Source organism: Lactuca sativa, chromosome 1 (genome assembly GCF_002870075.4).
Source record: "Lactuca sativa cultivar Salinas chromosome 1, Lsat_Salinas_v11, whole genome shotgun sequence".
In the NCBI taxonomy this organism is placed as follows: domain Eukaryota; kingdom Viridiplantae; phylum Streptophyta; class Magnoliopsida; order Asterales; family Asteraceae; genus Lactuca; species Lactuca sativa.
The window spans coordinates 87,733,890-87,759,537 of record NC_056623.2 but is presented as its reverse complement, the minus strand read 5'-3'; positions in this window follow the sequence as shown (position 1 = coordinate 87,759,537).

Sequence of the window (25,648 nt, the reverse complement as noted above, 5' to 3'; positions counted from 1 at the left end):
TGACCCTTAAGGAGTCTACAAGTATAAATAGACCCTATGGCATAAGGAATTCGGTACTTCACCCAACGTAGAGAAGCCCTGGCCGAATTCCTCCCCTCTCCTCTCTCCCAAATCATCCTCCTTGCTATTTGATGTTTGTAAGCCATTAGAGGAGTGACAATTGTGACTCTAGAAGCTCCAATACAACAAGATCAACAAGGAATTCAAAGGTATGATTCTAGATCTATTTTAACATTGTTCTTATACCTAAATAGTCATTAGAAGTATTGGATTCAAAGCATGTTTAATTAGAAAGCCTAGATCCAAGCATTAGGGTTTTGCATGCGCACATAGGAAAGTTCTTATGGCTAAAACCCATCATATGGATCAAAATGAGTACTGGAATCCGAATTCGAACGATATGTAGTCTATTTTTAAATCAAAGTAAGTTTATGAATCAGTTTCTTTTGTTTTTTTTTTCTTTTTTTTTTGAAAGATTTTAGAATGAAATTTTAATTAGAATGAAAATATAATCGCGAAATAAATTTGAATCAGAAAACACATGAAATCAATGAATCATAATAGAGATATTGGAAATAAGAATCATAATATGTTTTTATAGTTTTATCGAGAGATTATGGAACTAACTTCAATCAAATATGTATTCAATTGGAATATGAATGAAATTTGAACGAACTGTTACAAGAATATACAAATTAATAACTAGTTGATTATTTCGACAAAAAAAATCAAACTTGAATGTAGAACAAATAAAATTTTGAATCTAAATCCAAATCAAAAGGGATATATTCGATTTTTGAATCAGATGATGATTCAAAATCAGTTTCTTACGGCTTTTCTGGAGAAATTTGGGAAAGTGCCTTTAATCATAAACTAATGTATTCTCGAATGATCTTGGTTAAAAAAGATGAAACCTTGATGTAATATGAAGGAAATCTTCATAAAATCAGATTTAGGGTTTTATCGTGAAGTGAGGTCTGGGAGGAAGAAAGATGTAACTTGTAGAATGAAATGACGATGGAGTTGGAGTTGATTGAGAGAACAGAAAGGAAATTGACGTTTCTACCCCTCCATGTCATTCCATTAATCCTAAAGTTTCACATATTTACAAAAAAAACCACCGCCAACATTTGTTTCTTAGGGATCTAATGTAATTTAATTTTAGCCAATGATCAAGTCAAATGAACGATTAAGATTTGGTCTTTTTGTCTCAAAAATTGACTTTCTCATTTGAACTCTATCATATATATATATATATATATATATATATATATATATATATATATATATATATATATATATATATAGTGCTAGGTTATAATGTGGATGAACAACTATTGTATGGACGTGTGGATAATGCTATTTTATGAAAATTATTAAGAGAATATATTGTTTAATAATGCACATACGTTCAATCTCACAGAACTTTTATTATTTTAATGGATTCTCACCATTTCTAATTTATTTTTGTTCTCATTCATCGTTTTTTATTTATTTTAATTTTTACAGAATACGACTCAATAAACATCCTTAAAACATTATGACATAATGAGAATAATTAAAAAAGTGTATAATAACCTTATAGACGACTTAATTAGTGAAAATGCTTAATAATTAAAATAATTATATAATATTGAACGTATTCATATTATCAAACAACATATTTTCTTTGTAATTCTCACAGAATAGCATTATCCACACGTCCACACAATAGATGTCAATCCACATTTGAACATAGCTCTCTCTCTCTCTCTCTCTCTCTCTTTCTCTCTCTCTCTCTCTCTCTCTATATATATATATATATATATATATATATAGATATATATATAGAAAGAGAGAGAGAAAGAAAGAAAGAAAAAGAGGTAGGTTCATATCTGGATTGAATAATTATTGTGTGAATGTAGGGTTTAATATGAACCAATAATTTCAATAACCTACATCAAGGTAATTTTATAATCTTAGCTATTAACTATATATAGTAAATTGTTAAATCATTTAATATCCTTTTAAATAGGAAATTAGTTTTAATTAATCTTCACCACTAGAAATAAGATCAACATTAAAGACAAAGCAATTAGATTCCCTAGATGAAATTCTTAGTATTTCTCTCTTTCAAAGAACATTAATACCATCGTTTTAATGGGATTGCCTCAATCTTCTTTTCTCTATTTAGAAACTGTAGATTTTTTATGGATTAAAGTACAATTCTCCATGCCTCTTTTTGCCTTCTCCATCTCTTTCTCTAGAATCCTCACGACCATTATTGTTTTTCTCTAAAATCATCGGCGTACAAATGTAGCTAAACCTCCGGACAGACCCATAGACATACACAAACCAGTTGTGTGTTGCTCGTGAAATAAAATCGAGAACCGGTATGATAGGTTCACGATGCTGATTACTTTGATGAATTTTATGATGGTGATGAAGGGGATAAATATGGACTTTCTAGGAGACACATCATTTCACCAGAGATTTTGAATCAAATCTATAACTTTTAGTTTCTTCTTTTTTCTATATAGGTAGCTTATATGATTAAACATGGTCAATAGCATAATATTTCATTGCATTAGGCCCAAGTCTGAATGCAAACTTACTAAAGGAAAATTATATTTAATGATATGACCCATCATTATCCATAAACAACTGTTTTCGAAGCCACAAGATTTTCTATTTTAGTTCTTCATTTTCTGTATATCAATTCCACCGATTACCAAGTAACAGAAATATTAACCTTAAATATCGATTTCACTAGTTACCCTGTAACAAAAAAACTACAATCCTTCAATTAAAACCATTCATTCTTTCAGAACATAAAGAAAATACATTCTGAAAGAACGATTCTACAAGAATACAATCCGTTCTATCAGAATTAGTAAATTGACTCCTTCTAAAATCATTAACTTGATCTTTTACACGTCATTCTTTTAGAATACTGTAATCCACTTGTTTCTAATTATCGATCTTTTCTATATGCTCAAAAGTCGAATACTTGTTTATACTCTACTAAATTAATCAATGCTTCATGGCCGATTTTGATTCTTGGCAGATCGCTTTTGATTTGATGCTCCCAATAACCGGTTTCTTCTTTGCTACTGTGTGCGAGTTTAAGGGGGAAACGAGATCAATTAACCCAAAATATCTGGTGTTCCCTTATGTATTATTGACGTAAAATTACATTCTTAACCTTTAGAATCAGTTTCTTTAAATTAGATAGTATTTATTAATTTAATCATATAATTACCTTACTTTCTAATAATAAGTAAAACTATTGGCTCACATTAATCATACATCCACACAATATATCATCCAGATTATAACCTAACCTTATATATATATATATATATATATATATATATATATATATATATATATATATATATATATATATATATATAGGGTTAGGTTATTTTGTTTTCACTATCTATTGTGTATGTATGACTGATTCTGGACCAATTATTTTAGTTATTTTAAGAAAGTAATTAATGTATATTACATGTTGAAGATATAATAGATATTAATTACATCTTTAGCATTTAATATGCATTAATTACTTTCTTAAAATAACTAAAATGATTGGTCCAGAATCAATCATACAGGCACACAATAGATAGTAAAAACATTTGAACCTAACTCTCTCTCTCTCTATATATATATATACATATATATATATATATATATATATATATATATATATATATATTATGTGTGTGTGTACATTTGTCATTATCATGCAGCATGAAGAAGGATCCAATAATTAGTGTTATATGAGGGAAAAAAGTAGTGGTTGATGATTTACCGATGTAGCGATTGGGTTGTTGCTGCTTTGGCGCATGAATAATTGGCCTACACGGTGATTAGGCCACGTGATTCGGTTGTTCATGGACCCCTCACCTGCATTAGCATATATTTCATCATGTGGCCTATAATTTCAAAGGGTTGCTACTCGTCAATTCTATTGTATCTTATTTTGGTTGGATTTTATCAAGTTTTTTTTAATACTTTTGTTCGTCAATCAAACAATTAAAATATGTTATTGTATATATGAATTTCAGAAATTAACGAAAAAAAGATATGCGATGAAAGTCTCCTTCCATTCATGCTCTGTTAGTTGTAACTAAGTTCTTTAAGATTATGATAAAAGGCCCACACAGGGGGGAGGGCTTCCTTAAGCGATTTTTCTTCAAGAAATTTATAGACTTAAACTCACGAGTCAAGGGTGAGGAAAGAGTCACTCACTCATATCATTAGTATTGATTATATGATTGGATCATTGGATTATGTGAGCTACTTTGGGTTAAACAACAAGATACTTTATATATTTACATGAGAAAGAGAAATGTATACATGATATGAAAACATATATATATATATATATATATATACAGTGGAGCACATCCATTGTAATGATTGATGTATGGTTATGTGATCGTATCATGTTTGTGTGTGTGTGAACGAGATATTTGATAGCTCTATTTCAATGCTAAAAAATATCTGCTTGAGATCGCATTTTTATCCCTTTGTGAAAGGAGAAAGGCATCAAAGACAACATCACTTTATGTAACTAACATATCACGCATGCACTTTGGACTTACATGGAGTATGTTGTCCCGCAAGGGGGGGGGGGGGGTTGTTCTAGTTTGGTATGCATGCAATCATAAATATCCATTTTGGTGTGTGATAAGCCATCAAGAACTCAACTTTGGATTGATGTCAATCAACCTCTATCCATTTTTCCTAACTCATTTGATTACATATATAACACGCCATAAGGTATAGTTACAAAGAGATAAAAATATATCAATATATATAAAACTTAAACCTTACTAAATCCCCACGACTCTACGACTCTTACAAAATATCTACTTGAAATCCTCCAAATAAATTGATGGATAATCACCATCGCAACCATGTTGTCCTAAACTCGCGACCATGTTGGACAATTTAGAATTTAGATACACATGGTGGTCTATCTATAATGGTACATACCGTCTTTAGAGTCTCAAAATACTTGTGTTGATTTTGTCGGGGTGTATTGGGGAAATCTCTCTCTCTCTCTCTCTCTCTCTCTCAAACACTATAATAGTAATTTTTTGATATTTATTACTTTTTTTGGACATTGATAATATTTAATTTACCGCCTAGCTATTATTAGAACCTTGTGTGGATGTTAGACGATGTTTGTCATGAAAAATAGGCAAGGGCGTGCTTCCTTAAAATGCTATTTTAAGTCCACCAATGCATTTTGGGAGAAAAACACAAACAAACGAAAATACTATTATCTTTTGTAGAGGAACTTTAGAAGCCATGCCCATTGTGAACAATGGAAGGTAAACCCGATTGAAAACAGTACCTTTTGAAGTACATAATCATATAAAGAACGGTGTCGACAAGACCAATTTCAAAATTAGTGATCATTTTAAGAAAGAAATAAATAAAAATAAAAGAACAGTGTCTATAAAAGTGTTTTTGTAACACCCATAGATACGGACTAATCAAATAAACGATAAAACGACATTTTGAAAAAAAGATTATTTAGAATATATAATTGATCGATGTCGTTGTATCAAACAAAAATAACATCAAAACCACTAGATAGCTAGGGTAAGTAAGGGTCGAATCCACCAGGAGTTTGTGGTCAAACTTTGTGTTAAAATAGTTAACGAAAAAACTACTAGCAATTGTCACGAAAAAAAGATTAAAGCAAAGATCAAACAAAAAGCTTGGAAATTTATTAATTAAAACGAAAATCTCAATGAGAAAACTAGAGTACTCCCGGTTCAGTTATTAACTTGTAATACATAGTTTGGGCACACTAAATTTTCATTCAACTAGTTGTCTTACTCCTTAATGTCTAAATGGATTAAGAACAATTAGTGGACTAGCTATAAAATGTCTTACAACTACTTATTATCACATTAAGATTCAATATCATAAGTTGGAATAATATATGTTGATTCAATCACTTGTCTTTATTCCTAAACTAATTGAACTTGGAATAAATGATGAATTGACAATAGACTATCTTAATTATGACATCAAACAATTCATACAACCCAATTTCAATTATCATTACCAAAAGATCATCACATGAAGCATAAAACAACAATTGAAATTAACTAGAATCAAGTAATAATCAAGTGTGTTCATCGAAAAGTCCTAAACATCCCCGGAAGTAACCCTAATGATTTAGCCTTCCATTGAGTTCATAAAAACACTAACTTGGATTAAATAAATAAAATACATAAGAGAATTCATAATCAAACTTAGAATCATCAAACAAATGTAGCCTAATGATTATCAAAGTATGAAACAAATAAACATTGGTAGGAAGTAATCGTTTCTGAAAATTACTAGAATTGATGAGAATCACCGGTTGAATGATCTTCAAATATTGCTTGATAATGAATTGAATTGAATCTTGCCTTGAATCCGGATTGAAATGGAATGGACTTGTGTTTCCAAATGTTTTCAAGGGTTTTTGAAGCCTTAAAAACACAGGAAAAACTTTGAAAATCGCAGGTGGTAACCCTAAAAACAAATGCATAAGTCCCTATTTATATTATTTGACAGAAAAGAGTGAAATCGAGCGATGTGGGACGTTGGATGTCCTAGGAGATGTCTTAGACATCGTGTATAACGCACAAGCATTCTTTGTACGTCCTAACATGTCTTCTGCCGTCCTTGAAATACACTAAAAAAATGGCCAAAAACGTTAGACGTCTTAGGAGACGTCTTAGACGAGTTCTAGGACGTCCTTCCTTGATTTCCAAACTTTCCGATACACACCGTTCCAACACGGGACGCCCTAAAACTCCTAGACATCCTACGGGACATCTTAGACGCCATGTAGGACGCCGACGGGCCCTTCTCTTTCTTTTTCTACTCCGAAATTTGACAAGATCCTAACCATTTGACTTGGACATCCTAGGGGACGTCTTAGATGCCTGGAGGCGTCCTTCATCTTCCGTGCAAGTTTTGGTGGTCAAAACGACACAACTAGCAAAAACACAAAACACAAAAGTTGTAGCAAATACTGTCTAGTTTCCAGAACTTCTTTACTCATGTCAATCGGAGCCCCAAAACTTGAGATATAACCAAAACTTGAGATATAACCAAAACATTGAGGCATGATCAATTTTCCCAGCAACGTTTCTTCATTCCTTTAGCAATCTGTTTTACGTGCAGGTTCCGCCCACTTTTAGTATGATAACATGCATATGAAGTTCAACAACTTATCAAAGTAGTGCCATTCTTGGACAATTATACATCAATTCAACAGATTTATGACAATTTAGCAAGGTTGTAAAAATCGCTCGACGTTAGCTAGTCGGTGGACTGGTGTCAAGGGATTAATCGGTTAGGTGGAGATTAATCGGGGACCATTAATTGCTAATTTGTTAGATTTTCAAAATTTAAATATGACTAATATCATATAAAAGTTAATAAATACCACTAATATCATAACAAAATAGGTTAATATGATAAATACAACACTAATCATACATCAAATAGTTTCTATTGAGATATAACTTCTTCAAAGTGCTAAAATTTCATCGGGTTCTACTGTTTCAATCATTTTTTATACGTGGATTAATCGCTAGGCGCTCTCTAATTTGTCAAGTAGCGCCTAGGGATTAATCGCAGCTTAATTAGGACCTAATCGGGATTTTTACAACACTGCAATTTAGTATATTCACAAAATAGACTTATCAATAATCTTAACCAAAGTTACAGTATATGTGACTAGGATTCCGTACATATAAAAAACACCCAAATCTGATTTTGGGAGAGAAAGTTATGATTTTTCTAATATTTCAGTGTAACATTATACGACTCAAAAACTGATATTGAAATCGTTCGATTATTAGGAAAAAACAATCTAAACGAGAGTAGAACATCTCGTCAATACCTATGCGTCGATATAAACACAGTAAAAAATAGATATCATATGAGAGAGTTATGAATTTTTAACCGACTTTAACAGTTTAAGTTTGTTAAAAAAAATAACTTCAAAAATAAAGTCAAAATTAGCTGACAGAGTCTAAATGAAAGTTGTAGATCTCGTTGATAGCTAGGCGTGGATATAAAACCCATAAAAACAGAGCTCATGTGAATTAGTTATGAATTTTCTAAGAAACAAAAATTCATCGTGTGTGCTTGTGCGCAACGACAGAGTGCGCTGTGCGCATTGTCTCTCCACCCAAAATGTGATACATGGCACCACGCCAAAAATGACCCGTCATCACTTCCGGCCAAATGTGTGGCACGCAGCGGACCAGGTGTGCGGCGTGCAATCCAAATTCAACTATAAATAGGAGTCGAATCTCAGACCATTCTCACACCCTCCAAACGTTTCTCTCTCGATTTCTCTCAATTTTAAGCCCTTCACCTTTAATTTTTTAGTCTACGAAACCTTATGGTGTCAGAAAGCCAACAATTAGGAGCTCTCGAGTTAGAGTTCTGCCCACTTAATTCCCAGTTTTCATCAGTGTACTCTGTAAGTTAAGTTACACTTATTTTATTTAAGTGTAACTTTTAATTAAAGTCATAATTGTTATTATGAACCTATAATGAAGATTTATCAGTGATTCCAAGTCATTATACTGATTGATCTACTTACGCGAATGATGACTATGTTGGATTTAGTGAGGTGTTTAAAATGAGATTTCCAAACAGTATACTTTATATACCATACGGACTCTGCCTCCGATATGATCCTACCTGGTTGTTCCTTAATTGATAGATCTTGATGTAGACATTAGGATTAGTGAGGAATCTAGATTATCATTAGTCACCAGGAATACTAGGTAAGACTTAGTGACGTTCATATCGAGGTCAAGTCAAAAGAAAAGTCAAGGAGTTTGGCGAAGCGCTGCCGAATTCTCCAATCACCCACCTAAGTCAAGTGAGTGTATAGTTACTTTCAGCTTACAATAGATATTAAGTATTTAATTTGCTTATATGCCATATGTGTTTATTATATGTGTTCCTGATAATTATGCTAAATGAGATAACCATTTTACTCGCAATAAATTATGTATTTTTATTAGACTTATATGTCGAGTAAAATGGGTAAAGAGATAGAAGAGATAATAGTAAGAGACCATAGATAATATAACGGCAAGAGACATGCCATAGATAATATAATGGTGAGAGACCATGCTAGAGATAGAATAGTGGTGAGAGACCATACCAGAGATAATTTAATGGTGAGAGACCATGCCTAACTGAGAGCAGTCATCTAACAAAGTATTGATGATGACCACAAACTCTTCTAAACAGTCCATTGGAGCACTAACAGACTCACAATCTGTAGGCATTAATGAATCGTACTATCCGGGAGTATGGATTATATGTTCATTCGAGTACTATATCCCCCTCATGGTTGCCTTACAGACATGTATTGCTAAGGAATCCCCGAAGCAGTGTAGTCTATTCGTTGTTATAGAGATTCTTTAGGATAGGACCCTTAAGATTATCATTTAGGATCAAAGAGTGACAATAATGAAAATGTGTAATCGGAATTAATTTGTTTGGTGTGTTATATATACTTAAAACAATATAATAATAATATTATGGGTTGAAAATCATATGTGCATACCAGGTTTCCCAACCTGACCTACTCAGTTTCCTTGTATCACATGTAGTGATCCGAAGATACTGATAAATAATGTAAATATCTGTTGGGAGATTCAAGGAGATATAGATAGATAATATATTGAGATTTTGTAAGTCTTCGTTTATGCTTATGTGTAACGACCCAAAAATCACAACTAAAAATTTCTTTAAAAACATTACTAAAATCATATTTATAAAAACTGTATCATAAGTCATAACATAATTTCTCGAGTATTAATTCAAAACATAGTATCATTATCAGAGTCAAACATTCCCAAGCTAACTGACTATGGTGTGTGCACTGCAATCTTCCCGAGCTCCTCTTTAGAAAACTGAGTACTTGAAACCAAAACTGAAAACCGTAAGCACGAAGCTTAGTGAGCTCCCCCAATCTACCACATACCATACAATAACATAATAAGCACATACTGGGCCTTGCCCACTGCATCGGACCGAAGTCCGGAAACTGACTGGGACCTTGTCCCCTGCATCGGACCGAAATCCGGACTAACTAGGGCCTTGCCCCCTGCATCGGACCGAAGTCCGGAAACTGACTGGGACCTTGTCCCCTGCATCGAACCGAAGTCCGGACTAACTGGGGCCTTGCCCCCTGCATCGGACCGAAGTCCGGACTAACTGGGGCCTTGCCCCCTGCATCGGACCGAAGTCCAGACTAACTGGGGCCTTTCCCCCTGCATCGGACCGAAGTCCGGAAATTGACTGAATAAAGCATAACATAAACATATCAACTAGCATGAACACACATATACTGCATGCTGCATCGGGCCGTAGCCCGGAACATGTAACACATAAATCCTGTCTGAGCCACGAAGGCATCAAACATACTGACTACTGCATTGGACCGAAGTCCGGAAACTATTGCTAGCTACTGGGGCCGGCATTGTGGCCGTAGACCCGTTCCTACTGGAAGGAAACTCACCTGAACTGCTGAGCTCTGCCGATAATCCTCTGGCTGCTACTCGACAATCCCCTGAGCTGCTGCTCCTCTAGCTCTTCGAGCTATCAATATCAATAGGACACTTAGTCTGACAGTCCTCTGAAAGTCAACTAAGTCAACTCTGGTCAAGGTCAAAATCCTGGTCAAAGTCAACCTTCCAGGTCAACCCTACTCGCCGAGTCCACCTACTGACTCACCGAGTTCATATGCTCAGGGTCCTTCTATTCGCGACTCGACTTGCCGAGCCAGTCCATGACTCGCCGAGTCTAATGATTACCGAGTCCTGTCCTGACCAACTCGCTGAGTCTCCACCCGACTCACTGATTCGAGTCTCAACTCGAAAGGTTTGGGGTTTCGCGACCTGACTCGCCGAGTCCATGAATAGACTCGCCAAGCCCTAGGCAATCTTCAACCAACTCGTCGAGTTGTTCTTCCAACTCGCCGAGTTCATGCCCAACTTCATCCGACTCGACGAATTGTTCATCCCACTCGTCGAATTCCTCCTCATCTTCATGCTACTCACCGATTCCACTCGAAGGACTCGCTGAGTCCCTTCAGATCTACATACATGCAGAGGACTTTTGAGTCATGCATGGACTGCAAACTGTAGATCCACTCTTCTAAAGTCTATTCCTTACGTAAAGTGGCAAACTTTACGTGTGGCTAAGCAGGTCTAGGCTCAAAACATTATAAACTAGTGTTTAAGACAAAGGGGCTTAACAATCAACCCAAAAACTGATGCTTTATGATTCTCTAGGCCAAGATACACTTAGATCTGAAGTAGCAACTTCAGATCTGAGCTTCTAACTCGAAATGGGTCTCAATAAACCATAAAAACCCCCAAATCTCATAACAAAATAAATCTAGATGCAAAGAAGGGAAAATGGAAGCTTAATACCTCCAAGAAGAACACAAACTGAAGCAGATCTCGGATCTACACCTCTCCTTTGAAGCAACCTTCTTGATCTTCAAGTTCCCTCCAAGATTTCCTTCCTCCAAAGCTATTTCTCTCAAATGATGGAGGCTCTCACGAAATCTAGGGTTTACAGGTTCTCTAGGGTGATATGGAGGATGAGGAAGGGACATAACACCCTTTATATAGGATACAACTCCCAGAATTAGGGTTTTCCTCGCATAGACCAGACTCGCCGAGTCTTCTTGGCCGACTCGCCGAGTCGGTCACTTACTCCCCGACCCGGATCCCGCTCGGACTCGCCGAGTCCCTCCTTGGACTCGCCGAGTCGACCCCTAAACTTAGGGTTTTCTTTCCTTTCTTGATCTTCAAAACTTTGGGTGTTACAACTCTCCCCCACTTGAACTAAACTTCGTCCTCGAAGTTTGTGATGGCCCACCGCCTGCGATCTGCCTCCAATATCCCACCAATTAATCCAACACTAGCTGCCTACCTTCGCTGGCCTACCACTCGGTCATTCTGACTGTCATCAATCCTTGCGGATAATAGCCTCGGGTCACCCTGACCTTGAACATCCTGGAACACAACTTACTCAACCGACAATCCTTCTGGTACTCACCGAGTAGTGCACCAAACCTATAGGGGTTCACCCCTTCTTTTACGCGATTCCCTTGCCTTCCCAAGGCGATGCTCGATAACCAACTATCTCCTCTGTCACTGTGAAGATCCTATCTTCACCAATCCATTACCCCACTAATTCCAGTACGGGTCAACACCGCCAGCAACCACTGACACTCCTATCTGACATAACTTGGTGTCGAGCACCCCTCGATTTCGACTAACTGAAATCCACCAAAGACTGCTTACCCGCAATACTTACTGACCTAAAATTTATGCTATTCCTCATCCACCTTCCGGATGAACCGAGACCACCCTGGTCCTTACTGATGTCTCCACTTCTGGGTTATCGGTCTCCTACCGGTTACTACACCCCATCGCAATCTCCTAGTTGCTTTCAGCGACTTCTGAAGATACCTCGACTATTTATAATTGTTATATCCCCTCTGCCACTCATACTGAAACTATCCGAAACACTGAACTGCCTACAATACTGAACTGCCTAGAACACTAAACTACCTGAAACACTGAACTGGCTAAGGCACTGAACTGACTGAAACATTGAACTGGTTGAATGGCTGCTTCCCACAACATCTCAAGACCTTCCTGGTCTCCAATCATTCATCGGTTATCTGCAATATTGGGTTCCAACTCAACTATGGAGTCAAAGGACTCCTCACTTAGTCGCTCCCACGACTTCTGAACGAAATCTTTCTCCGGAACTAGTTTCCACTAGTTATCCTGTCACTGTGGCTCTAACAACCTTCCGATCCACCGATCAGGTCTAAACATCACATCCTGACATCATTAATTCCACGACTAACAACATGATGACTTCCAGACTGACGGTAGCTCTGAACATACCCGGACCCCAATGGTCCACTGCTACTCTGATCTCATAACTGAGGTGACCATCTACTGAAAAATCGTCAACTTAACCATAACTAAAACACTTGGGAAATCCGAAATCTAACTCATGGCTTCCCATATCCCCACTACTGCACCTGAACGGGTGGGTACTACTGCTTCCCCCCGCCCAACAACGCGCTCATGCTACCTACCAACCTGATAAAGGCCACGGCTACGCCCGCAGACTTACAACTCTCTAATACTACCTGGCTTCTAGTGAATGCTATGGCTACCCCCGCAGACTTACAACACTCTACTACTATCTAACTGCTAGTGAATGCTACGGCTACCCCCACAGACTTACAACACTCTACTACTATCTAACTGCTAGTGAATGCTACGACTACCCCCGCAGACTTACAACACTCTACTACTCTCTAAGGACATCCTGACTATGCCTAGTCCTGCTAGTGATTCCTCATCCTGATTTCTCAAAACCAGCCCTCGGACATCGAATGCTACATCAACCTCGACATCTTATATCCTTGATACACTTAGCGGTCCGTCGAGGAATTCTTCGGCTTGGTTCCCAAACCAACCGTCTACTAATCCGGATACATGAAACTATCATTGGGAAGTTTCCAAAACCCCCAACTCCTGAACCCACACAACCCTACATGTCGTCTCTGCCACTGACTACTAACACGAAAGCATCTCTCGCTAACCGTTCTCAGGATCCTCATTCCGACTTACTAGGGTCCTACAGGCGGTCCTCCAACCCTGAATTCCCAACCAGATACTAACCATCTCAATCACATGAACTCATTGTTGGGAAGTTCCTCAAACTCCCAACTCTGAACTCCTCAATTTATCAATCGCTTCACTACTATCCTTTCCTCTCAGAGGTCGTGTACTCATTCTGGAACTGCGTGCTCTTACCCTTGTATACTCGGAGGGTTCTCCCCCACTTGGATTAGGCTAACTCCTTACTGTTCACTGATCGAAAGGACTCCCAACCTTCCTTCCATTAAAAGGGTGATATGTTGTCCGCCAACGTTTACCTTCGTCGGCGCTCCAACTAACTCTTACCAGATTCGCACCCTTCTTACTATCTAATTGAGCACCCTTCGATCCTTAACTGTATTTGCTTTAGGGACTACATCCCGAGAACCTGCATTTGGGGTGCACATCCCCAACCCACTTCCTTACTGACCGCTAGCTACTCCACTAAAAACTCTGGGTTATCACTACTGAAAATATAACTGATCATTACCCGACTCACGCCTTCTGCAAGTAGTAAGGCACTACTGCATCTTACACATACATGCTACAGTTACTGTATCCGAAGTAACCTGATCTAGAGGGGACGACCTCCAATTTACCATTCTAATTCCAAGGTATGCAGATTGCATAAAACTCAGTCACAAGCAGGTAGTATAATACCCCAACACTTAAGCTTATTGATAACAATGCAGCAACATAACAATAATATCACAAATAATAGTTGACAAGAAGGTAAAAGATACATACCTCCATCACTCAGCGCTGCTCGAATCCTTGCTGAAATCAACCGGAAAACTCGGCTCCAAGCCGTGGGCGCCCTTGCCCGACACCGATGTCCGTTGGTGGCTCTCGAAGTCCCAGGGGCAGGAGCTGGCACCTGCCCTGCTGTATACAAACTCAGACAATGGGCCTTCTTGTGGCCCCTCTAACTGCAATGGAAACATATCGGATCAAGTCCCTGGGCGATGGCAACAACACAGTCTCTGCTAAAATGACCAATCTGGCCGCACTTGAAACATCCAACATCGCCACCACTTCTACGCCTACACACACCCATGTGCGTCCTTCCGCACTTCCCGCATCGACTGCGGCTCTGATAGTCCCTCGTCCTCAAATCCGAACCCTTGGGCCTCTTACCCGAACCTGTGGCTACCTGAGTCTCATCCGTTTTCCTCTTCCTTTCCGATTCCCTGACCGTCGACTGAACAATAGCTGTCTGATCCTGGAGCTTCGCGACCAACCTATCAGTGATCCTCACGACCATGTCGGGCAGATCCTCGCGAATGGCTCGCGAAACCTCCTCAACTATCCAATCAAGCAGAGGTCTCTCTTGGAGACAGGATGCCCCACTCACTCCTATCCCCTGATGGCAAAAACTAGAAATGGGATCTCCCTCCCTGATGGATCCCTAAACTCCATAAGAATTGGGATCTAGACGAGCCCCAATCTGTCCTGAAACTATCCCGGCCTTAAAGGCCTCAAGATGACTGTCTATACGCTCCACAATGGCCTCTCTAACCAAGCCGAAAATCACGGGAGTCTGATCAATGATGTTGCACATGATCTCTGCGGAAATGAAATCCCTCATCTAATCATCAAGCTGCCCGGCTCCAGAGCCCGAGCCAGATCCCTCCCCGACACCTGAACTACTAACTGGAAACTCGCGCAATGTAACCATGCTGAAAATATAACAATTCCTGATCAATTAACACACTACTGCTGAGGGATCTCTCACACACTCTACTAGTTTCCTGGTTTTGCCTTGGCCCCTCTTGAATCGAGTACGGATCCTCTGCTTTCAGTAGTACGGGCCCATACTATCTTCCACATCTATCCGTACTTTCCTCAAGAGTTACCTCAACTCCACCAAGTCCCCTTTTCTCTTCTACTGATCTCTGCTACTCTCATCCTAGGCTTACCCTAGGGAAACCTCTAACTCAGCTCAAACCAGTCCTCAGCTGCTGAAAGTCTCCTTGTGATGCCAATTAGCCATTACCTAGATACCATCACATGTGATGAGGCTCAGATAATCCTTCAAGTAAGAGACTCGTCCCTACAACGGTTGGACTCAGATGAGAGCTGCGCAATAGGGCCAAATCCAGCACTCTGAGATTATTCAGCCCTGCTCACATGCGACGTGACGTATTCACCTAATGGCTAACTCCCATCATTCAGAGTCCCACAAAGCACAAAGCAAGCAACATTCGGACATAGGAAACTACTCAAGCGAATCTATTCTCATGACAAGAAACTGTACTAGCATACAATGCTAAGCTCATACTATCAGGCATAACCTACACAGGCTATCCTACTACTGTCTAATCAGCATTGCTATGCAGCTCAAAAGCACAAATAACTGGCACATAAGGCATCATCCCTAGATCCTTAGTCCTATTCTAGCATGATGTTCTACTGAAACTGAAACTGATAATCATAACATAAACTTGTATGGGTATTTTGGGGTACTTACTTGAGCTCGACTGATTGCATGCACCACACACTTTTCTCTTTTCAAAATTCTTTTCGCTTTTTCTAAAACTCTTTTCTTTATACTTTTTCTAAAATTGTTTTCCTTTCTCAAAATTCTTTTGTAACCATGGTTTTTCTCTTGAAAACTTTATACCTCTTCCTTAGTTTGAGTTCAGACACACTCGGGAGTGCGCCCGAATCCCTCAAACCAAGGCTCTGATACCAACTTGTAACGACCCAAAAATCACAATTAAAAATTTCTTTAAAAACATTACTAAAATCATATTTATAAAAACTATATCATAAGTCATAACATAATTTCTCGAGTATTAATTCAAAACATAATATCATTATGAGAGTCAAACATTCCCAGGTTAACTGACTATGGTGTGTGCACTGCAATCTTCCCGAGCTCCTCTTTTGAAAACTGAGTACCTGAAACCAAAACTGAAAACCATAAGCACGAAGCTTAGTGAGCTCCCCCAATCTACCACATACCATACAATAACATAATAAGCACATACTGGGCCTTGCCCACTGCATCGGACCGAAGTCCGGAAACTGACTGGGACCTTGTCCCCTACATCGGACCGAAATCCGGACTAACTGGGGCCTTGCCCCCTGCATCGGAACGAAGTCCGGAAACTGACTGGGACCTTGTCCCCTGCATCAGACCGAAGTCCGGACTAACTGGGGCCTTGCCCCCTGCATCGGACCGAAGTCCGGACTAACTGGGGCCATGCCCCCTGCATCGGACCGAAGTCCGGAAACTGGCTGAATAAAGCATAACATAAACATATTAACTAGCATGAACACACATATACTGCATACTGCATCGGGCCGTAGCCCGGAACACGTAACACATAAATCCTGTCTGAGCCACGAAGGCATCAAACATACTGACTACTGCATTGGACCGAAGTCTGGAAACTATTGCTAGCTACTCGGGCCGGCATTGTGGCCGTAGACCCGTTCCTATTGGAAGGAAACTCACATGAACTGCTGAGCTCTGCCGATAATCCTCTGGCTGCTACTCGACAATCCCCTGAGCCGCAGCTCCTCTAGCTCTCCGAGCTATCAATATCAATATGACACTTAGTCTAACAGTCCTCTGAAAGTCAACTAAGTCAACTCTGGTCAAGGTCAAAATCCTGGTGAAAGTCAACCTTCAAGGTCAACCCTACTCGCCGAGTCCACCTACTGACTCGCCGAGTTCATATGCTCAGGGTCCTTCTATTTGCGACTCGACTCGCCGAGCTAGTCCATGTAACGCCTGTGTTTCCGGGCTTGCCACTTTTAGCAATGTAATAGTCTAGGTTAACCTTTGTAACCCGTTTTGAAATAATAAGATTTTATTATTTGAGTATTATGTGTTTTGTGCTTAATTGGTTAATTATGTGGTTTGATTAATTAAGAATAAAAATAAGCATCAAAATTGAAGTGTAAAATAAACTTAATATCCTTGGTTAATGTTGTAGTAGTTAAAACGAGGTTTCCGAATATATATAGAGCGTGGTCTCACCTTTTCGTGGATATAAAGAACGTCGAAAACGGAGTTCGTATGAAGAAGTTATGAATTTCCGAAGTTTATTAATCATTTTGTATTAAAATTTAAATAAAAAATCGGAAGCCTTATCCGAAGCGAGTCATTGATCTGATCCGAGGTACGCGCTGCGTACGCGAGAACGCCCCGCGTACTCCGGAAGTGTCGACACTTCGGATGACGCATGCAGTGACGATTCGGAGTCCTATACGCCCCGCGTTCGTGCGAGGGTCCAGCACTATAAAAGGGGATCCGAAGGCAGCCAAAATTCTTGTTCATTTCTTCTCTTCTCTCTAGTCTTTTGCATCGTTTTGCGTGCCAATTCCACCCCGAAGCCCCGATATCATACTCTAGCCCCGAGGCAAGTCCCGAGATCCCGAAGATCCCGAGAAGTGCGGTTCCTAAGTCGAAGCTCTGCCCGCGAGAAGTTCGATTTTCGAGGAGATCTTCCAGATCTGCTGAGGAATACTACTTCTATAAGCCGTAGTGCTGTCGGATCATCTTCTGATCAAGTGAGTGTGTAGTTATTTTCTTTCTAATACAATAATACGAAGTATTTTATATAAAAATACGTGCTATGTGTATATATTTGGTTGTGTTATGTGTGAATGTGTATTCACTCTCTTCTATCTTATAGATCTGCTTATTTCTTTATGAGATATGTGTTATGTGTGTGTGTGCCTCATCTGTTATGTGATATATGTGTTGATTAAAGCATGCTATACAGGCTTTCTTTAAACTACGTATACAAATGTATATTTCTATCTACTAATATGTTGGGTAGAACATGGGTAGACAGTTGGTGTGTAATAAACAGATGAGAGGACTCGTTGTTGTTTGATTGAGTCATCTAGCGGAGTTTAGATGATGTGACAACCGTCAATTTTCGGTCAAGTCAAAGTCAACTAAAGTCAACAAGTCAAACCGGTCAACTCAATTTACCGTGAGTATTAGATTTTACGTTATGTAATTTCTAAACAACTCTCTATTCTAATGAGAAATCATAAATTGAAAAGTGCGTACATCTAGATCTCCTTAACCAAAATTGTGGTACGTGGCGAGCCAAACCGATAAAACAATGTTGCATACTCATCGGGAGTATGCAAGATCCTTAAACAAGGCTTAACGGGGCTTACGGACCCTGCATTGCGAAGCCGAACACTCAAAAAGGTCACCAATGAAACCTCTCTCAATCGTGTTCACTCCATCTCTTCTTATCAGAAATCTCTCCCAAATCTCTCTAAGTATGTGAAATCTCTCCCAAATCTCTCTTTGTATGAGAAATCTCTCCAAGAATGTCAAATCTCTCCCAAATCTCTCCAAGTATGTGAAATCTCTCCCAAATCTCTCTTTGTATGAGAAATCTCTCCAAGAATGTCAAATCTCTCCCAAATCTCTCTAAGTATGTGAAATCTCTCCCAAATCTCTCTCTGAATGAGAAATCTCTCCAAGAATGTCAAATCTCTCCCAAATCTCTCTAAGTATGTGAAATCTCTCCCAAATCTCTCCTTGTATGAGAAATCTCTCCAAAAATGTCAAATCTCTCCCAAATCTCTCTAAGTATGTGAAATCTCTCCCAAATCTCTCTCTCTCTGAATGAGAAATCTCTCCAAGAATGTCAAATCTCTCCCAAATCTCTCTAAGAATGTGAAATCTCTCCCAAATATCTCTTTGTATGTGAAATCTCCCCAAGTATGTCAAATCTCTCCCAAATCTCTCTGAGTATGTGGAATCTCTCTCAAATCTCTCTCGAAATCTCTCCCAACTCTCTATAATCACTCGGGGCATCCCGACCCTCAAATTTGGCGAGAACAGCCCAAAAACGGAAGTCTACACGAAAAACGGGCATGAGGAACCGAAACCCCTCTTAGGACCCGAAAGTCCTCTTAGGAACCGAAAGTCCCCTTAGGAACCGAACCCTCCTGATGAAGAAGGCTGCTGAACCGAACCGAACCTCACTCTAAGAACCGAACCCTTCTGAGTCGAAGGCTGCTCAACCGAACCCGAACGTTCGGCACCTTTCGGTTCTGACCATTTCCTCTTCTGATGACTAACCGAACCCTCCCTTCTGATGGCTTGCCGAACCTTCCCTTCTGAGGACCGAGGACCGAGCCCTCGCTTCTGACTTCGGACCGAGCTCCCCGCCCCTTCGTTTCCCTCTGTTCGTTTCTGGCTACAATCCTCAGCATGGACCGAGCCTCGGCCTAGGGACCGAACCTCGGCCTAGGACCGAGAGGTCTTGCTGGGAACTCATTTTCTCCCGGTTTTCGCGTAGTTTTGCGTTTAAGGCCTGTTTTTAATTATTTTAACGTGGGATTTTCACCCAAAATCATATTTTAACATAATAAACCCTAAATATTCACAATTTAATCATATTTTCATAAAAATCTTTATTTAAATAATAAAAGCAAGTGGGTAAAGTACAAAGAGGTGGAGTGTTGACTTTGCTTTACCTTATGACACAAGCAACCACTCCCACACCCACTCTATGACCAGCCACACCTCCCCACCTTACCTAGGTCACATCAATGTCCTTTCCACTCAATCATCACTCTTTCCCACGTTTTTGAGAGCTGAATATTCATCCTCTCTCCTCACTTCTCTCATTTGCTCTCATTTCACAAGAAGATCAAACTCTTTTCTCTCTCACTTTCTCTCTCTAGAAATTCGAGATTTCCAGGGCTGATCTTGAGTTTTTCCTCCACATTTGGTAAGCATAATCCATTCTCTTTATGATTATCTCAATTATTTCCACTCAAATCATGGATATCTTACACAAACTCCATTATATTTGTGTGAGAGCTTCGAATCTTCAAGGGATTCTTCAAGTGTTCTTGGGTTGAACACTTCTCTTCTTCAACACTTATCTACTGAAATCACTCAAGGTGAGTTCATACCCCTACATTTTCATGTTTTCTCAAGTTTTTAAGGGGGGAATACAAGTTAAAACACCAAGAACATAACTAAACTTTTCTAGCAGCCTTCATCAGAAAAGTTCAACTTCATTCACGGACTGTTTTGGACAACTTAAACATTTTAGTTTTCAAAACTGTTTTAGGTGCATGTAGTTCCACTTCTTAGATTTAAAATGACTACTTTCACATCTCCATACGATTTTTCTACAATTTATGGTGATTTTTACAAAACTGCCTATCATTTCAAACATCAATCCGGACCAGTCTGTGATTATGGACTTTTTCACACAAGTAAGAGGTCATTAAAAATTATGAACAAACTAGACTCATTTTTCAAACTCTCAGAAGTTACAGAACTTGATTTGGACCTTTTATGATTTTTCTACAAATTTACCAATAACAGTTACAGAAAATGTTATTAACAGAAAAACACTATAAATTTCATTTCACCTTGTAACATGTTGAGCAAGGTATACATCATTATGTGATTATGTGTTGTTGCAATATATGACAATTTTGTATTCTTATATAGACATACATCAGAAAACAAATGGATTTATACCTCCACAAGTATGGTAAATATATAAATGATATTACAAGGCTATATCCATTAAAATATAAACATTGGTAAATTATGACAAGTAAGGCTTATGCTCACTACCCACACAAATAATTAATAAAGTATAATAGGTATAGTTTAGGGTTATTTTACATAACAAACACATGATTAAAGGTTTTACACATACAAAAGAGTTATTACCACTATGGATAATTATGATAAACTATAATAAGTATAGTTAAGCCATTATACCCCCACAAACGAACACGCTAGTTATAATCGGTATAGTTATGGCATATATATATTACAAACAAAGTGATAAACTATAATAGGTATAGTTTATGTTTCATCTACCCTATGAACTTAATTACAAGAAAGGAATTCACCATCACCACCACTTTTGGTAAACTATAATATGCATAGTTCATGTTCACTAGTCACTATCACTATTTGATGAACTATGATATGTATAGGTTATATTCACCATCACCACCACTTTTGGTAAACTATAATATGCATAGTTCATGTTCACTAGTCACTATCACTATTTGATGAACTATGATATGTATAGGTTATATTCACCATCACCACCACTTTTGGTAAACTATAATATGCATAGTTCATGTTCACTAGTCACTATCACTATTTGATGAACTATGATATGTATAGGTTATATTCACCATCACCACCACTTTTGGTAAACTATAATATGCATAGTTCATGTTCACTAGTCACTATCACTATCCGATGAACTATGATATGTATGTTTATGTTCACAGTCACCACTACTATTTCATACACTACACTAGGGTTTGGTTCCGGTTTTTGGATTTAAGTCCACATTAAATTTTCGCATTGTTAGACTTCAACTATAATCGTTGAGCGTATATGCTTGAGTCATACAAGAATTTAGTCTGGATTGGCTTAGAATTGGTGGTGCCCACCTCATCTCCTGTTCCTCGTTGGGTTGTGGACCTAGGGCAGACCCACTATATTCAACGTTTTATCTAACTTAAATCTTCTATAACTTATATACGCTGGACGATTATAGGGGAAATCTACGGGTCAATCTAGGGTTCATTAATACATCATATAGGAATATGTTGTTTACACTTAACTAAGAAAATATTGGATTTTCTGGAAATCAACTCTATCGATTTTATAAGGAAAACGGTTTCTACTCCAAACAAAACTCTTATGAACTCACCAACTTAATTGTTGACACTCTTTCAAAACTACTTGTATTCTCAGGAAATCAGTGAAACAGGAAAACTTCAGCGCTTTGAGGATGAGACGTTAAACCGTCAACAATTTATTTTTGTCATCATAATGTAATTGATTTTGAAACATGTAAACATATACTTTGGTGTAACTTTTTCAATTATATTTATGATGGTTGTATTTACTTTGAGCACTATTATACACGTTGTTGTGATACTGTACATGAAGTCCTCCACCCCCTGACGTTTCCGCCATCCTTGGTTTGGGGGTGTGACAGATGACGACCACTGGCTATTCTAGACAGTCTTGTGGAAACATTAGCAGGTTCGCCACCTGTAGGTGTTAATGAACTTGGGTGTTCATTCGCTGTACTCCATCCCCCTCATGATTGCCTTATTTGACTTATATTGCTGAGGTACCCCCGTAGCATGTGTTGTCGCCCCGATGAAATATTCTTAGACTAGGTCCCTTATGTTAGTTGTTTTAGGGACATTAAAGTGAGAATAACGGGAATGGGTAATTGGGTTATTGTTGGTTGGTGAAAATTAAATATGATTATTCAATGTGGGTTGAAAACCCTATATGCTCACCAGGCTCCCAAGCCTGACCCACTCAGTTTTAATTGTATTACAGGAAGTGGCGCGAGGGCATGAGATGGATGAACCATCAGTTGTTTTGATTGCAAGTCTGTATATGTTTATATTTGTTGAATGACTTGTAATGTATTCGTTTATGCTTATTGGTCTGTATCGGAACATGACACCCCGAGTTTTGATTATAATGAAAATACATTTCTTTTATGAAATGCTTTGGTAAACATTGTTTTATCATGTTTTGTTTTTGGGAACAAATTCCGCAACTCTTTCAAATCAAAAGGATTTACTCTAAAAATATTTAAAAGCATAAATGAAAATCGGTCTTTTCTGGCCGAGATTTTGGGGATGTCACAGTCCATGACTCACCGATTCCAACGATTACCGAGTCCTGTCCTGACCAACTCGCTGAGTCTCCACCCGACTCACTTATTCGAGTCTCAACTCGAAGGGTTTGGGGTTTCGCGACTTGACTCGCCGAGCCCTAGGCAATCTTCAACCAACTCGTCGAGTTGTTCTTCCAACTCGCCGAGTTCATGCCCAACTTCATCCGACTCGACGAGTTGTTCATCCCACTCGTCGAGTTCCTCCTCATCTTCATGCTACTCGCCGAGTCCATTCAGATCTACATACATGCAGATGACTTTTGAGTCATGCGTGGACTCCAAACTGTAGATCCACTCTTCTAAAGTCTATTCCTTACGTAAAGTGGCAAACTTTACATGTGGCTAAGGAGGTCTAGGCTCAAAACACTATAAACTAGGGTTTAAGACAAAGGGGCTTAACAATCAACCCAAAAACTGATGCTTTATGATTCTCTAGGCCAAGATACACTTAGATCTGAAGTAGCAACTTCAGATCTGAGCTTCTAACTCGAAATGGGTCTCAATCAACCATAAAACCCCCAAATCTCATAACAAAATAGATCTAGATGCAAAGAAGGGAAAATGGCAGCTTAATACCTCCAAGAAGAACACAAACTGAAGTAGATCTCGGATCTACACCTCTCCTTTGAAGCAACCTTCTTGATCTTCAGGTTCCTTCCTCCAAAGCTATTTCTCTCAAATGATGGAGGCTCCCACGAAATCTAGGGTTTACAGGTTCTCTAGGATGATATGGAGGCTGAGGGAGGGACATAACACCCTTTATATAGGATACAACTCCCAAAATTAGGGTTTTCCTCGCATAGACTAGACTCGCCGAGTCTCCTTGGCCGACTCGCCGAGTCGGTCACTTACTCCCTGACCCGGATCCCGCTCGGACTCGCCGAGTCGACCCCTAAACTTAGGGGTTTCTTTCCTTTCTTGGTCTTCAAAACTTTGGGTGTTACATTATGTTTCATGTATCATTTATAACATCCTGAGTTTTGAAAATATAAATGAAAAACATTTTTTCTGAAATATATTGATTTGATATTATATCATATCAAGCATATTTTGGTACCAATTCCGCATTAGCGAATGTTTTAGAATAAGCATAAATTTTTTTTTTGGAAAAACCGTGAAAATTGAAATGTCACAATGTTGTAGAAGTCCAAATGAGAATATCACATTCTTGTGAGACAGAATGACATATTTTTTTGCCATACATTTCAATGATAATTTTTTTTACTAAAAGAAAGATTATTTGACATTAAGTTGGTCATGTTTGACATCCAATTTTTTAAAAAAATAAAATAAAAGGTAAATCATCTCTGATGATATTTTCTAACAAAAATATTATTTATAAAAGAAAAAATATCATAAATGTTCCTTATGTTTTTCAGAAATCTAACATAAAGTTTCTAAGTTCAAAAAACATCACTGATTGTCCATGTGATTTTGAAACTTTTAATGGTTGGTCTGTATTACTCACCCCGTTAAGAAAAGTATTTTCCTCATTTCACTACCACAGGGACTATATATGAAGTTTTTTGTTATTTAAAAAAATAATGAAATATAATTATTTAATATACAAATGGTCTCACTCTCTCTCTCTCTCTCTCTCTCTATATATATATATATATATATATATATATATATATATATATATATATATATATATATATATATATATATATATATATATATATATATATATATATCTTTCTCTCCACCCGCAAATTCACATACACATACCTACACTTTTGCTTCCTTATTTCTTCCTTTATTCTTTACTCTCCTTTTCGTCGATTGAAGCTAGCATCTGTCGTAACAAGAAATAATGACAGGAAAGTGAATTCGAAGAAGCGTACGACCAACAATGGCGACAATTTCTTCTCTGAATTTAGATGCGGTCTCTTCTTTCTTCAAACTTGATTTTCGATGAAGAACAAATCCGGATTCTTAACGATCATCACTATTTTCAGATTCTTGATGGGTTTTCGATTTCTAGTTTTAAAGTGAAATGATTTGCAGGTTCTGCGATTTATCTTCTTCGTCAAATCATATTTTCAGCCCACCATCCCACTACACCCAAATCTTTGCCTCTCATCCCTTACATCCCTCTCTGTCTGTAACGACCGCAGATTCGGGCTAGTCAATTTAAAGATAATCAGCGTTAAAAATGAATTTTGATAGAAGATTATTTATGATAAACAATCTTAACCAAAGTTATAGTATATGTCAAAA